This window comes from Prenolepis imparis, unplaced genomic scaffold, assembly GCF_030444845.1.
Source record: "Prenolepis imparis isolate NDT839.2.m4 unplaced genomic scaffold, iyPreImpa1.0 SCAF_3, whole genome shotgun sequence".
NCBI classification, from domain to species: domain Eukaryota; kingdom Metazoa; phylum Arthropoda; class Insecta; order Hymenoptera; family Formicidae; genus Prenolepis; species Prenolepis imparis.
This window is the reverse complement of record NW_028141161.1, coordinates 17,001,516-17,014,737: the sequence shown is the minus strand read 5'-3', so window position 1 is coordinate 17,014,737 and position 13,222 is coordinate 17,001,516. Positions and strand designations below refer to the sequence as shown.

Below are 13,222 nucleotides of genomic sequence, written 5' to 3'. Positions count from 1 at the left end.
TGGCATTCTATAATATATAACTTTTATTTCAAGTATTATCCGTCATGCAATGTACATGATATAGCTTGCGATTAAACGCACCTATCGAATATCATGTGGTAAACCGCCGATCAGTAGAACGTGCACGAGTACAGCCAATATTACTGCGGCGACTGTTGAGGAAGTTAATTCTCGATTATTGGGAGATGGTGCTCACTAATCGGCAATTTACGCCCGACCGATGTAGATTTCCGATGGCGAATCATCTTTGCATGCCGGTCTCTTCGGTTCCACGACTTGCAAATAATTCGCCTCTACAAGAGACACCAGGGCTTTCTATTTAGTTTCAGCGAAGGAAGCTGCCACTACAGAGAGTCGGCTGATTGAATATCCAGCACCAGAGGCGGAGATGAAACCCCGTTCGCTCGGGGTTGGGATTAGGTCTATTTATATATATAAAGACAAATATATCTTTCTCTATTCCTCTTTTTCTTGCCATAAAAGAAAAATTCTGAGGGGTGTTAAGGCTTGTGTACAGATTGATTTTCGATAGAAGAAATCCACGTATTTATTACAAACAACAGGCAACATTTTAATGAACAATTCATATTTGAAAAGTTTCACATCTCATCGCAAAAAAATGTGATGCTGTTATAATAAAGAGGTTTTGGTAATTAATAAATATATAAAAATATCTGCTGCAACTCTTGCAGAATTATAATTTTTGCTCTTCAAAAAATAAATTAAACAGAATAAAATAATAATTATAATGCAGATTGATTTTCGATAGAAGAAATCCACGTATTTATCAAACAACAGACAACATTTTAGTGAACAATTCATATTTAAAAAGTTTCACATCTCATCGCAAAAAAATGCGATGCTGTTAAAATAAAGAGGTTTTTGTAATTAATAAATATATAAAAATATCTGCTGCAACTCTTGCAGAAAAAAAACGGAATAAAATAATGATTATAATTGAATGTAATAATAAATACTTCTCAAATTAACTATATTACTAATTAATTGATTCAGTTAAATTAAATTATACGTTAGTACATAATTGGAAAATTATAAAAGAACGTTGCGAAAATTTCTAAGCAATTAAATTAAGTAGAAATTATTTTACAAAATTATATATGAAAGAAACGGCATTACTAATAAATATAAAAAATGTAAAGAAATTCTTCATACATGTAAATACAAATAAATCATGCTAAATAAATTATTGATGAATTCGTAAGATTCAATATCCGAATGGATTAACAATGTAGATGAGAGAAAATCATTTTCTCTGTAGAAGCTGCTTCTCTAAGAGAAAGTCGTGAAATGATATCAACGAACGAGAAAATGGTTTCAACTCACTTGAACTCGATAGAATTCACAGTCCAAACATCCTTCGAGCGGTTTACATAGATTGCTGAGCTGGGCGATGGAGAATAATGTCGACATATATCTGCGTATTTCGATCAATCAATCGGGTGTCCATTTCAATAATTGGCGTGTTGGATCGCATGCCAAACTCGTCGTTTATACGTGAAACTTAATTACAGAAGATTATAGCCGTTTCCGTAATATATCATGAAAAAAATTCAGATTTTTCTACGCAATATCTGGGAATATTTTGAAGCCATTTTTCTCTTGCGAAGCAATTGACTTCTCTCCGGGAAAGTACTTGAATTTTTATAAAAGCTTGCAATATTTTCTTCAATCCTTTTACATTTATCGAGTCAAATGAATAAATACATAGTAAGTAAGATCTGTTTCTCTTAACATTCACCGGATTCACGGACACATCTAAAGTTTATATTTAAAGATCTTTGTGTACAATTAATTTTAATATTTGTATACAAGAAATATGTTTTGAGAAAAATCTGTTTTTGTTTTTTCATTTTTATTTGATTCGAAAATTTATGACGATAATTTAAATCTCCCTTGATCGTCCATCACGTCGCAATAAATCATCTCTTCGCGTCGCTAAAATAATACCATGGTAAATTAAAAATTTAATTTAGCATATTTTATATATAAAAAAGTTGAGGAAAAAAAATAAATTTTCACTTTCGAACGTGATTTCATGCAAGAACAAAGAAGAAGAAATATACCTGCAATATTCGCATCGTATCGCTATACTATAGATGATGTGATGATGACGGTTAGTTCAGATGAATTATGTTTCGATTATGCAAAGCGCTAGATGAATAAACGAACAATGTGATGACATTTACCTTACGATAAAAGCATTGTATTAATCCATAGTTGTACTTGCAAATCAGTTTCGCTGCCACTCGCAGATTCGCGCTACATGTGTTTACGCGTTTTCACATTACGACCGGTATTGAATTTCTATGAGCACGTTACATGGACCAATGGAAATCAAGTAAACACGATAGTGTAGCAAAACTAACAATGCGCCGACCGTTCGTACCGTTAATCCGACGTTTCTAGCTCTCGCTCATCGTAGACAATACGGAGCGCGAACGCGAATCCGTCAGTTTAATCGGTCCAGAATCGTTTTGCGGGTCCGCGTGCGTTTGAACTGGCCAGCCGCACGATATTTCTACCATTCAAAATGTCCTATCCGTGTGAGTCGCGAACGAAATTAATTATGTGAATAATTACCGAGCGTGTCTTGGCCACCCACGCAAATGGCCAGTCGATACGTTTTATAATTCGCGAACGAGTTCGCGAGGAAACCGCGTTGTTGTTACTAAAACAATTCCGCTAATTGATCAGCTTCTCATTTTCGCTGCATAAAAAAATGTACGCACGCAAATACAAATATAAATATAATAATTAGTTTAATTATCATATGTCACATGATGCTTTATAATGAGCATTCTTTTGACATAAAACGTGGTACTCTTAATTTCGATTGCTATAAATTTAAAAATTAGTGCTAACTAAATGTTATAAATTTTGATATTGCTAAAAATAACACTGAAGAGAAATAAATCTGCGTTTAAATAAAAAAATTTTGCAGTGGAAAAACATGCGATTCGAATTTTATGGTTCCGGGAAGTCGATAAATCAACACGATATACCAGGAATATCGTGGTATACCGTGATATAATATGTTGCTTTGAAGTCAAAGGACACGCGCTAGAGCAATACTGATTACGTGAATTCTCTTGCCCTGAACTAGCCATAAATCAGTATCGACATGTTTTTAGTAAAAACACGTGTGTGTATAATAGTGTATGATATAATAGCTTACGGTATGCACATCTGTAAGCTATTATTAACCGTATTAATGAGAACGGGGCCGAGTTCAAAGTCGAGATTGTTGATTTACAATTTGCGAACATTTGCAAACGGAAAGTTTTGTATTTCCTTCAATCCAAGTCACATAGACATGATCCTCAAGAATCGTTCAAGTCGGAGAATACTGCACGTCTTCTAGATCGCATGAAATTTAACATAATTTATGTACTAATTTATACATATTCAAGATGTCTATTATTCAGCGGTGATAAAGTATTTTATATACCAAAATATCTAATTTTTCTCACACTCAAATATCGTATATATACATATATATTTATATATATTTTATATATATCATGTGTGTGTATATTACGTTTCTTTAAAGTACCAACCGCAATTACAAAAAATTTCGTTTTTATCTCCGATATACGAAATACGGGTGATACGATGAACGTGAACAGAATATCTTCTACAGACATTACAGATATTTTTACAGGACATTTTTTTGCAAGGGTTTGAGAGAGAGAGAAAAAGAAAGAAAGAAACGTTCTCAACGTTCTTTTCTTTCCAGGACACGTTTTCTGCGCTATATACCCGAGACCATTCGTGACGCGCTTTTCCCGTATTGGGTTAAACGCGATTCACGAAGGGTGGCGTGTATAACCAGCGCCTCTCGTGCTCGTTATCGTCCAGTTCGCGAAATGTGCCCCGCCGCGTGCTCTCGCATATCGAGGTAATCGTAATTATTTCTTTCGATTTTTTTTTTCACGGCAAATGTACCCGCGAGAAACAAAAAATTCGGGCGATGCGCTCGATAAAACCGCTCGTCTCGCATCGCTCGTAATTATACATTTCGGGATCCGTCAACTTGACTCAACTACTTGTCGATGTTTTTTTTTTTTAATTTCCCGTTGGAATAATCGCGAGAACACTATACAGCTAAGACGCCAAAATTTTGGTCCGTGTACATATCGATTTTTGTGCCTTATGTTTGCTCGCCAGCTACGTAAATCGTTAATCCTAGCGAGAAAAACTTCGATTCAATTGAGACGAGCACTGAATAGTCGCGAAAATATAAGTAAATATAAAAAGTTATATTCGGAGTTTCACTTTAATATTCAGATTCAACGATAGATTTGAAACATTTTTAATTTTATTCTATTTCCGTCTCTTCCTCTTTGCTTTACTTACATTGAGAAAAAAGCAAATGTTGAAAGAAGAATAACTCATATAAAAATAATAAAAAAGATTAATTTAAACGTGAGAGAAATAGAAAGTAATTCTATATAATAACATTAAAGAATTCAGCTTTATATACTGAAACCCAACTGATTCTTTCTACGCATACATTTTTGCAGGCTAAATAATTAAGTTTCTGCAAAAAATCATGTACTTTCTAAAGTCATAAGTAGTATCATCATCTTGAATAAGAATGCTGTCAATAAGAAAACTGTCATTTATAAAAAAAATTCAGATCTCTGTAAAAAAAATTCTAAAAACTCTATATATAATATCTTATAACATAGTGCAAAATGTACTCGTGTTTGTGATTTACATATTTGATTTTCATACAAAATGTCTTTTATGTAAATTCGACTTAGCATCAGTAATTTAAATATATATAACAAAAGGAGATACTACTACTGACTTCATTACTATTTAATTTGTAGCCTGGGAATACTACGGCATATTTATTCATCATTTTTGTCTAGTGCGGGAAACAAGCCACGTTAAACACGGATTTCGCGAAATTAACTCGCGGTTGCTTATCCTCTAGTCGCATATTTCCGCGCAAAGATACTCGCCCTTGTATTTATCTCACAGCACCGCGAGCACTTTGTACACTGCGCAACATATCGATGAATATTTAAATCACTAGTTAACTGTCATATACAATATTAACAACTTTGTCAGTGCGCGGTCCGATTAAGCTGAAACGCAAACAACATTTTAATATTTCACGCACATGGCGCGTTAACAGAATCGGCTTTAGTCATTCCACACATATCCGCGTCCGTAAGAAATATTTATTTAAAATCAAATCACTTCGAGTATGCGTATCTCCAATATGATATATGTTTATTGCCAAGAATAGCTGTGACGGCATGCGGAATGTTTTAAATTAATTCGAACCCCGTGCGGTACTCGTCATATTTTCATGATGCGATGCTTGAGGATGAGGATGAGAATACCGTATGTATAATTCGTCCGATAATTGCGCCGGCATTCAATAATGAAGATTATAAAATATTTGATAATTGCTTCATCTGTTTTGCTTGCTGATTTTACGATAAATTTCGATTAATGAAAACTTGATAAATCATCATCGTTTTGAGAGATTAAAATTTTCAATATTAGATAGCCTGATAATTTTAATGAGTGAAATTCAATTTCTTCATCAAGACAAAGCCTAATTACAGTTAACTTGCGGACAAAGTCCTTTTGTTATCATAGATTCGTTATTACAAAATTGTTTTTATATATAAAATATAATTTGACTGTAATATATATCTAGATATTGATGTCTTATATAAGTATATCGGCGTTTAAATTTTTTATTAGCTAGAGCTACATACTATATGTACATAAAAAATCATGTTATTATAAAAAATTATATGTTGCTACCATATATATCAAATAAAAACTTTCAGTACCATAAACGTTCAAATATTCGCGTTCGAATATTTGAAATGTAGAATGGTCAATGAAACAGTTTGGAAACGGATTTTATCGAATCACCTATATGTCAGTGTGTGCGAATGTTTCTAGAGATATGTGAATTTTTTGTTCTTAATATATTTTGTGACACGTACATGCATCATAAATAAAATATTGAACGTTGTACTCCGATTCTTGTAGTGGAACTGCATAACAACTTACCATCAAATGCAATTAAATGATTAGATATGACATGACATCTTTATCAAAAAAAATTAAGAAAGATTTAAGATAATAAAAACAAATTAAATTATTATCTAATTTCGAAAAATTTAAAATTATTCATAATTCCGTTGAAAGTTAAATTAACATTATCTTAATCATATATTTTTAATAATATAGCTGAACAAAAATAGAGATTAAAATAAAAAGAAATATAAAATAATATTTTAATATATTTCTTTATATCAATAAAAATATCTTAGTTTTTCTACAGATGCTGCCGAATGCAATGTCATTGATTTTATTCAATAATCTCCTATTATATTAGCGGAAAAGTAGCTTCTCTCGAATCATGAGCACTCGTCGTGCGAAATGGCCATGACAAGAAAATATAGGTGTAGGTGTAGGTTTATGTATCCACAAAGTATAAGCTAATCGATATTTATCGATCGCCCTACCAAAGGCGAGCAAAGGACACGCTCTAACAAGTATCCTTCGACACACGCAATCACTCTTCGATAAACCCTCATACATGTACCATTCGTTTATTGACAGTTGCTGATTAAATATAGCAAAGAATATAATACTTGAGAGAGATATATGAAGAAGAAAATCGTCTAACGCAATATATGCGTATGTATTTATTATTTGCAAATATAAATCATATTGTTAAACGTCAAATTAAAGTATTTGCAAAACTGGGAGTATCATATTAATGTCTCGATCACTGCCATCACTTCTATACATATATAAATCCGTGAAATTATAAAAAACAAATCAACCTGATGTCGACTATAAAAACGTTAATGAAAAGCAAAATTAAGCTACGATCAAATATGCGAATCAGTCTTCGTCGTTCTTGAAATGATTTCGCGTAAATGATAATGGGCGACACGCCGATTATCATCGCATTTCGCTGTCGATCGTAGGTCATGGTCATCTGACGTCGCATGAAACAACGAAAAAAAAAAAAGAAAAAAAAGATCCGATAATGTCTCTTCACAGGACAATCGCGGCAGCCATATTTTGCCAGAGATTCTCTATTTTTCCGTTCGAAACCCGCTCGGCCTGTCACTCACGACCTCGATGCCGCCTGGCCGAGCAGAATAAAGCGATCTAGAGTTCGTTTACATCGAGGGTTACTATGAGATCGTGTGAGACTGCAACTCTTGCAGATGGTTTAAAACCTATGGTCCGTCGCACTTTCATCACACATTTAGCGTTAGATGCGACTATGAGTTTTATCTCCCGTTGACATTGAACATATTGGACAAGTATAATGAACATTCAGCAGGTAATAAATGACACAAAAGATTTAAATTAAAATAGAGAACTGAAATATATAGGTACACACATACACACAATAAGCTACATGCAATTTTAGCAATATTAATTATTTTTATTGTTAATAAAATAATCTTAATTTTCCTTAGATAATTTGATTTAAAGAGATCAATAAAATGATTATGTCTTTTTAGTTTATTTTCTTAATTTTAAGATATATTATTGAAATATATTTTAATAGAAATAATCAATGATGTTTGGAATGCCTAAAATATTCTCTCGAATGTGCATATTTTGTTGCGTTGCATATTTGTAAGATAAATTCGATTAAAGTATGACTGACATATTACATCGGTATAGTTAATTTATATTTTTTATGACATGACATGCGGTACGAACAAAATATGAAGTAAAACAACATGGTGAATTGCAAAATGTGGCGACGAATTGGAAACTCAATTGCGAATAACATCGGTTGAACATGGGGCACTTATTAAACTTGTCGATTAAATATTATGTATTTCTCTAACTCGGCTAGCTCGTGTTGTAAGCATTTCGAATAATTGTTGAAAATGTAATTTACAGCTTCTACTTTTTCTTTACTATTGTATGACATATAAATACGTATCCAATCAAAATTAAGTAAAACATTTTTTATTTTCTTTTTTATTAATTCTCCGAATAATTTCACATTTATGAAGCAATCTACGATTCAACAGACATACTTTCTAAAAAAAAAGAAAATGCTTATAATAAGGTATTCAATATCTTGCCGTCCTTGAAAGAGGACAGAATATAAAATTAAGATTTATATTTTTCATTCTTCAAGATTTGCAATAAAGTTAGAACGAACTTTAAACGTGCTGATTGAATTGTTCTCTACATTTCTTTCATCTTAGATTAAAAGTTACTTAGATTAAAAGTGTGTGTTTGATGTTAGCATAATTATTTACACGTGAAAATGATATACGATAAAAAACAAGTTTCAGAATAATATAATTCAACATGAAAAGAGAAAAGAAGAGAGAGAAAAAGGATAGATATTAAAGAGGATATAATAGGCTATAATTCTCATTCTCTCTCTGGCTATAAGACATTGACGTGCAAACGAAATTCGCCTCTTCGTGTGATCGACCAATCAGATATCCCCCCGGAACGCACGGCAACAAGTAACCAAGTGATAGCCTCACCTCGCGCGCCCTCCGTCTGGAGGACAGAGCCGAAGTAGGCCACCGGAACTCCGAAACTTCAACCCTTAGTGCTCCACGCGGATGCACGAACGCGAGATCTTACTTCCATCTTCCGTGCACGCGTCGGCGCCAAGTTCTCCGATCGGCACGCGACGACTGTCACCTGACAGTGCGACGACCGAGAGCCGTCGTGGATCGTTTCGCGGCATTGATACATCGATTGTTCGACGGAGTCGATCAGCACTCGATGTCGTTCACGAGGAGTTTAGGAGGGATCCTGCGGGAACCTTACCCTCGAACGTTCTCGAGCGACTCCGCATCTATACGACGTTGAATATCGTCCCGATCGCTGTCGCAGAATCGCCGCGCGACACTCCAAATCGATTCGATCGTCCTAGACCGTAATCCGCGATCTTGCGCGTGATCGTCCTTGACGATAAGTCGGCTTGATGTTGATTTCCGAAGGGGTTGACCTTGTCGAGTTAGATCACTTCGGACACTCGACGAACACGATCCACCGGGACATTTGCGATGTCCCTACGACTGATCCCGGTCGGTCCGTTTTCACTCGCTGCTGCTGCATCCCTTCGCATTTGAATACATTACGTATTCGCGCGAGACACCCTCGGGGACGATCCGCGATTTGACAGGAAAGAGTATTGACAGGTCACGTGTGTCTCGCGACTGATCGTTGCGACGACATGTGATGCAGTATTTTATAAGAAGCACGATTAATTTCACGATCGATGTGTCCGTGCCTCGGCCGAGACTTCGGTCCAGATGTAGGCTTCCTCCCGCCGTCGTTCTCGGACCACGATCTTTCAAGGCGAATCGCCCGACAAACACGCGGCGAGGATTCAAGTGAGCGCCGGCGAGCGTCGCGACGCCGTGCACCGTCGTCAACCCCGTTCCGACACACGCGTGCGCAGGAACGCTCGGCGCTCTTCGTGCAGGGGGATGAATCGTTTCTCATGGAGTCATTATCAATTCACCTACTTTCCTATCATCATAATCATCGGCGACTCGCGGCGCCGCTAAAGTACCCCGATTAACAGCGAGCTGCTCGATTGCGACGAATCCGCGCGATAGATCGCGAATAGAAGATTTCAAGTCTGTTGTAATTTTGATGAATTTAATCGTCGCAATGCGCTGCAGAGTACGTATTTATGTGCATGTTGATTGTCACCAAAAAGAGATGTAGATCTGACAGATCCTACAAATCGCGCGTTGTTCACTTTTTCTCGCATCAAATTTATAATATTATTTTTAAAATATAATCTTTATGTGATATATTAATCTCTGTGATTATCCAGGATTATAAACGCCGATTTTCAATTATCCAGGTATATTCCATCTCAAACATTATATTGGGCGAGTTAGTTTTGTATTATGATGCAAAAAGTTCAATTATATTTAATTCTCTTGCTTCTTCTAAAAATAATAACTAACATATTAGCCACTGAAATAAATTTAACCTATATAATAGAGGTAATTAATGATATATGAGATTAAGATTGTTTATAGGCCGATTTGATATCTAAGACTTAGTCAAAGCTTGTGGTTTTATGTACATATATGTACAAAACAAGAAGACATATTGATTAGATACACTAATTATTTGCTATGACACATTTTTGTACCGGATACTTTTATATCTTTTATGCACGTGTTTTGAAATGTCTTCTATTTTATTTAAATATCAGATAATGATACGAAATAAAATAGAAAGACATTTTAAGAGCCAAAAAAGCGTTATAACAGAAAAAGAACAGAAGTTAATTTTATAGTATATTTATATCTTTGAGACGAGTTTCGCTTCAAATTTGAGATCGCACGTCTTTCTTCGCTAATAATAACTTTGTTGCAGACGGAAGATAGATGAAATTTTCTACGCAAGAATACTTTTTGTTGCACGAAATTGGGGGAATCAGCTGACCACTACTTGCAACAGCGATTCATAAGTTTTGTTGTAGAAGTGTCAAGTTATAACACAAGTTTTTTTTATTAAAAAAGCGGGTGTAATAACCGCAAATAGCCTTACATGTTTGCCACGCAAACTTATATTCCTCGCAGCTGCGTCTTCTCTTTTGAATTATGCGGCGTATCGGCTGCTCGCTAATCCGTTGACACTTCATAGTTTGTCAAAGGCAAGTTTGCGCTGGGGAACTTCTGTTACAGATGAGCGGCAACCAACCAACTTCATGAATACAGAGCGGAAGAACAACGAGAATGAACTAGCGATTAGATAAGTCTCTGGAACTATCATTAAAATAGATCAATCAGAATTTCTCCTTGTTCTAATTGCAGTATTCTCCAAAATTAATGTTTGCGCACTCGTGCTACTATCGATACGGTTTAATATAATTGTGCACTATTATAAATATTATTACACGATTAAGTTTTGCATTAAACGGAAAAATAATAGATTTAGAAAATTTTATAACGATCTCTTAGAGAAGTAATGAAAACGAAATAATAATATTCTACATGTTTAAACAATTGCCATTGTATTATAATTTTTATCAACTATTGCTTGAGATTATGCAATTTATATGTACTGGGTAGGTATTTTCTAAACACAAAAATTCCATTCGATTAACTGTGTATTGATCTAACTGATGAACCGCTTTGGAAAATGCGTTCCACGTATCCAGTGCAGTCGCAGCAATCGTACCTGACAGTAGTCACTGCACACAAAGCTTCTGTCCTTTCCTTCGCTTTGACGTGGATGTGCGACAGACCTTAGCCCCAAAATTAACCCCATTACACGAAGTAATGAGTGGAATATCGCGATGTCATGAACATCAAAAGACTAATTGAGATCAAATGCAAGCCAAGGCACTATCGCTAAATTTGTGTCTTTGTTATCTAAGCAGATGTTTGCTTGGAATTTATCTATATAACATTATACACACACACACATATATATATATATATATATATATATATATATATATATAAACAAAAATATTTTTAAAATTTTATAAAGTAATCTTTCTCGAACTTTTAAATACGATTAATATCTAAAGGAAAATATAATCGAATAAAAAAGTAGCCAAAAGGAGAAATGAATAATTTTATAATTATCTCAATATATATAAGAATCTTTACATAAAAAAAGTGCACTGATAATAAATATCTTCACGTGTATAATAGATGAATTTAACGTGCATACATATATATTATCTTGCAGAAAATTATTCTGTCTATCGAAACGTTCATTACAGCCAAACCAAGTTGTCCTTGGATGGCAATGACTGCATGAACAATAATGTGTTAGTATGCGCGTTAAGGTGCGGATGTGCTATTCGATCTATCTGAAACAAGGAACTACACTAACAAAACCAGGTTCTACGTCGTTTGTGACGTCACTACACTGTATTCCGTACTTTCCGTGCATCGGGGTTAATTTTGGACCACAGTACTCAATCGCACGATCTTCATCGATGTTGAACGCTATTCATGAGACAGGTGTGCCCGTGGGGACAGGCTAGGCATGTTTCATGCACTTTATTGAGCAAAACAGCACACGCGGTAAAGACAACCTTAATGCTATTAATGTCACAGAGCTTTCGCTAATAGAAAGGATATTTCTATACACACAAAAATTTCGGGAAAATAATTGCATAACAAAATTGCAGCATAGATCAATAATTTACAGGCATGAGTTTACAGATGAAAAATGAGAAATTTGAAATGGAATTAAATTTTTTATCCTCGCTTTCTTGTTATCAGCATAGTTTATAAGATCACAAGTACTCAATTATTGGCAAAAATTTAACCAGCATTAGATTCGATTCTCATAACGAGTACGCAATTTCCAATCGAGGTATCACGCGGAAGAGAAGGCGCCGCCGTGAGTGCATACTTCAATGGAGGCAATATTAGAGTGAATTTTCGGTGAGGTCCGTCGGTTTGAAAAGGACAGGTAAAAGCCTCCAGTCTCCAGAATGACGTAGCGACGGGACGAACGAATCCGTCAGAACGACGAAGAGGGCAAGTTTGCGACGCGTCGTTGAAAGGAAGAAGAATGGAAGAAAGAACGAATAGGGGGAGGCTCTCATCATCCTCCGCTAATATTTACCCACGCAGACACAAAGACCACCCTGGTCATCTAAAGAACGCTCCCTCCTGCCACAGCTCTGGGCACTGATATAAAGATACACGGAAGTACTCGCTAGCACAGCCGCGCTTAACTCCGCTTACAACACTGGCAATATTCTTGACGTGACTTTCGTGAAAAACGTGACTCGCTAAAATCAACATCGAAATTCAGTGCTAAATTAGCGACACGATTATTTTATAAGTATATAAAATGTAGACAGCGCAGAAGAAGAGTACATAATGAAACACTTTTTTTTTAATGAAAATCTAAATAAGATTGCGTACGAAGAAAATTCTTATTGGCTCTTTCTCTCTCTATTCATCTTTTATTTATATATTTAAATTAGATGCTAAAACAATATTGAAAATTTTTGGACATGCAAATACATTATAATTTAATTTATCAGCGATAACGTATATCTCAAATATCATGCTTTCCAATGCAAATTAGATTTTACAGAAACATATCCGCCTCGATACAAAAATGCATTTTATCCAAACAAATCAAATATAATCGTACATGCATTGAAAGCTGCAGTTTTAGGTCAACTCGATTCTCTCTACTTTCTCGTAACATT

At 34.9% G+C, this 13,222-nt stretch overlaps 1 protein-coding gene across 8 annotated transcripts in view; it reads right to left on the bottom strand.

The window, feature by feature from the left end:
- Machr-b (muscarinic acetylcholine receptor) overlaps window positions 1-13,222 on the bottom strand; it is a 44,938-nt gene that overhangs the window by 26,333 nt on the left and 5,383 nt on the right. Inside the window, exons 1-3 of one of the 8 annotated variants that reach the window (XM_083032956.1) lie at window positions 2,085-6,170; window positions 1,345-1,956; window positions 82-422 (exon numbers count right to left, since the gene is read on the bottom strand). The exons of 1 other annotated variant lie outside the window; for it this stretch is intronic. The gene's annotated coding sequence lies outside the window, so the exon portion shown is untranslated. Of the gene's footprint in view, window positions 1-81; window positions 423-1,344; window positions 6,171-8,540; window positions 9,388-13,222 lie in introns of those variants that run through there. 6 more of the 8 variants (XM_083032952.1, XM_083032957.1, XM_083032953.1 and 3 more) reach the window with 6 other exon arrangements.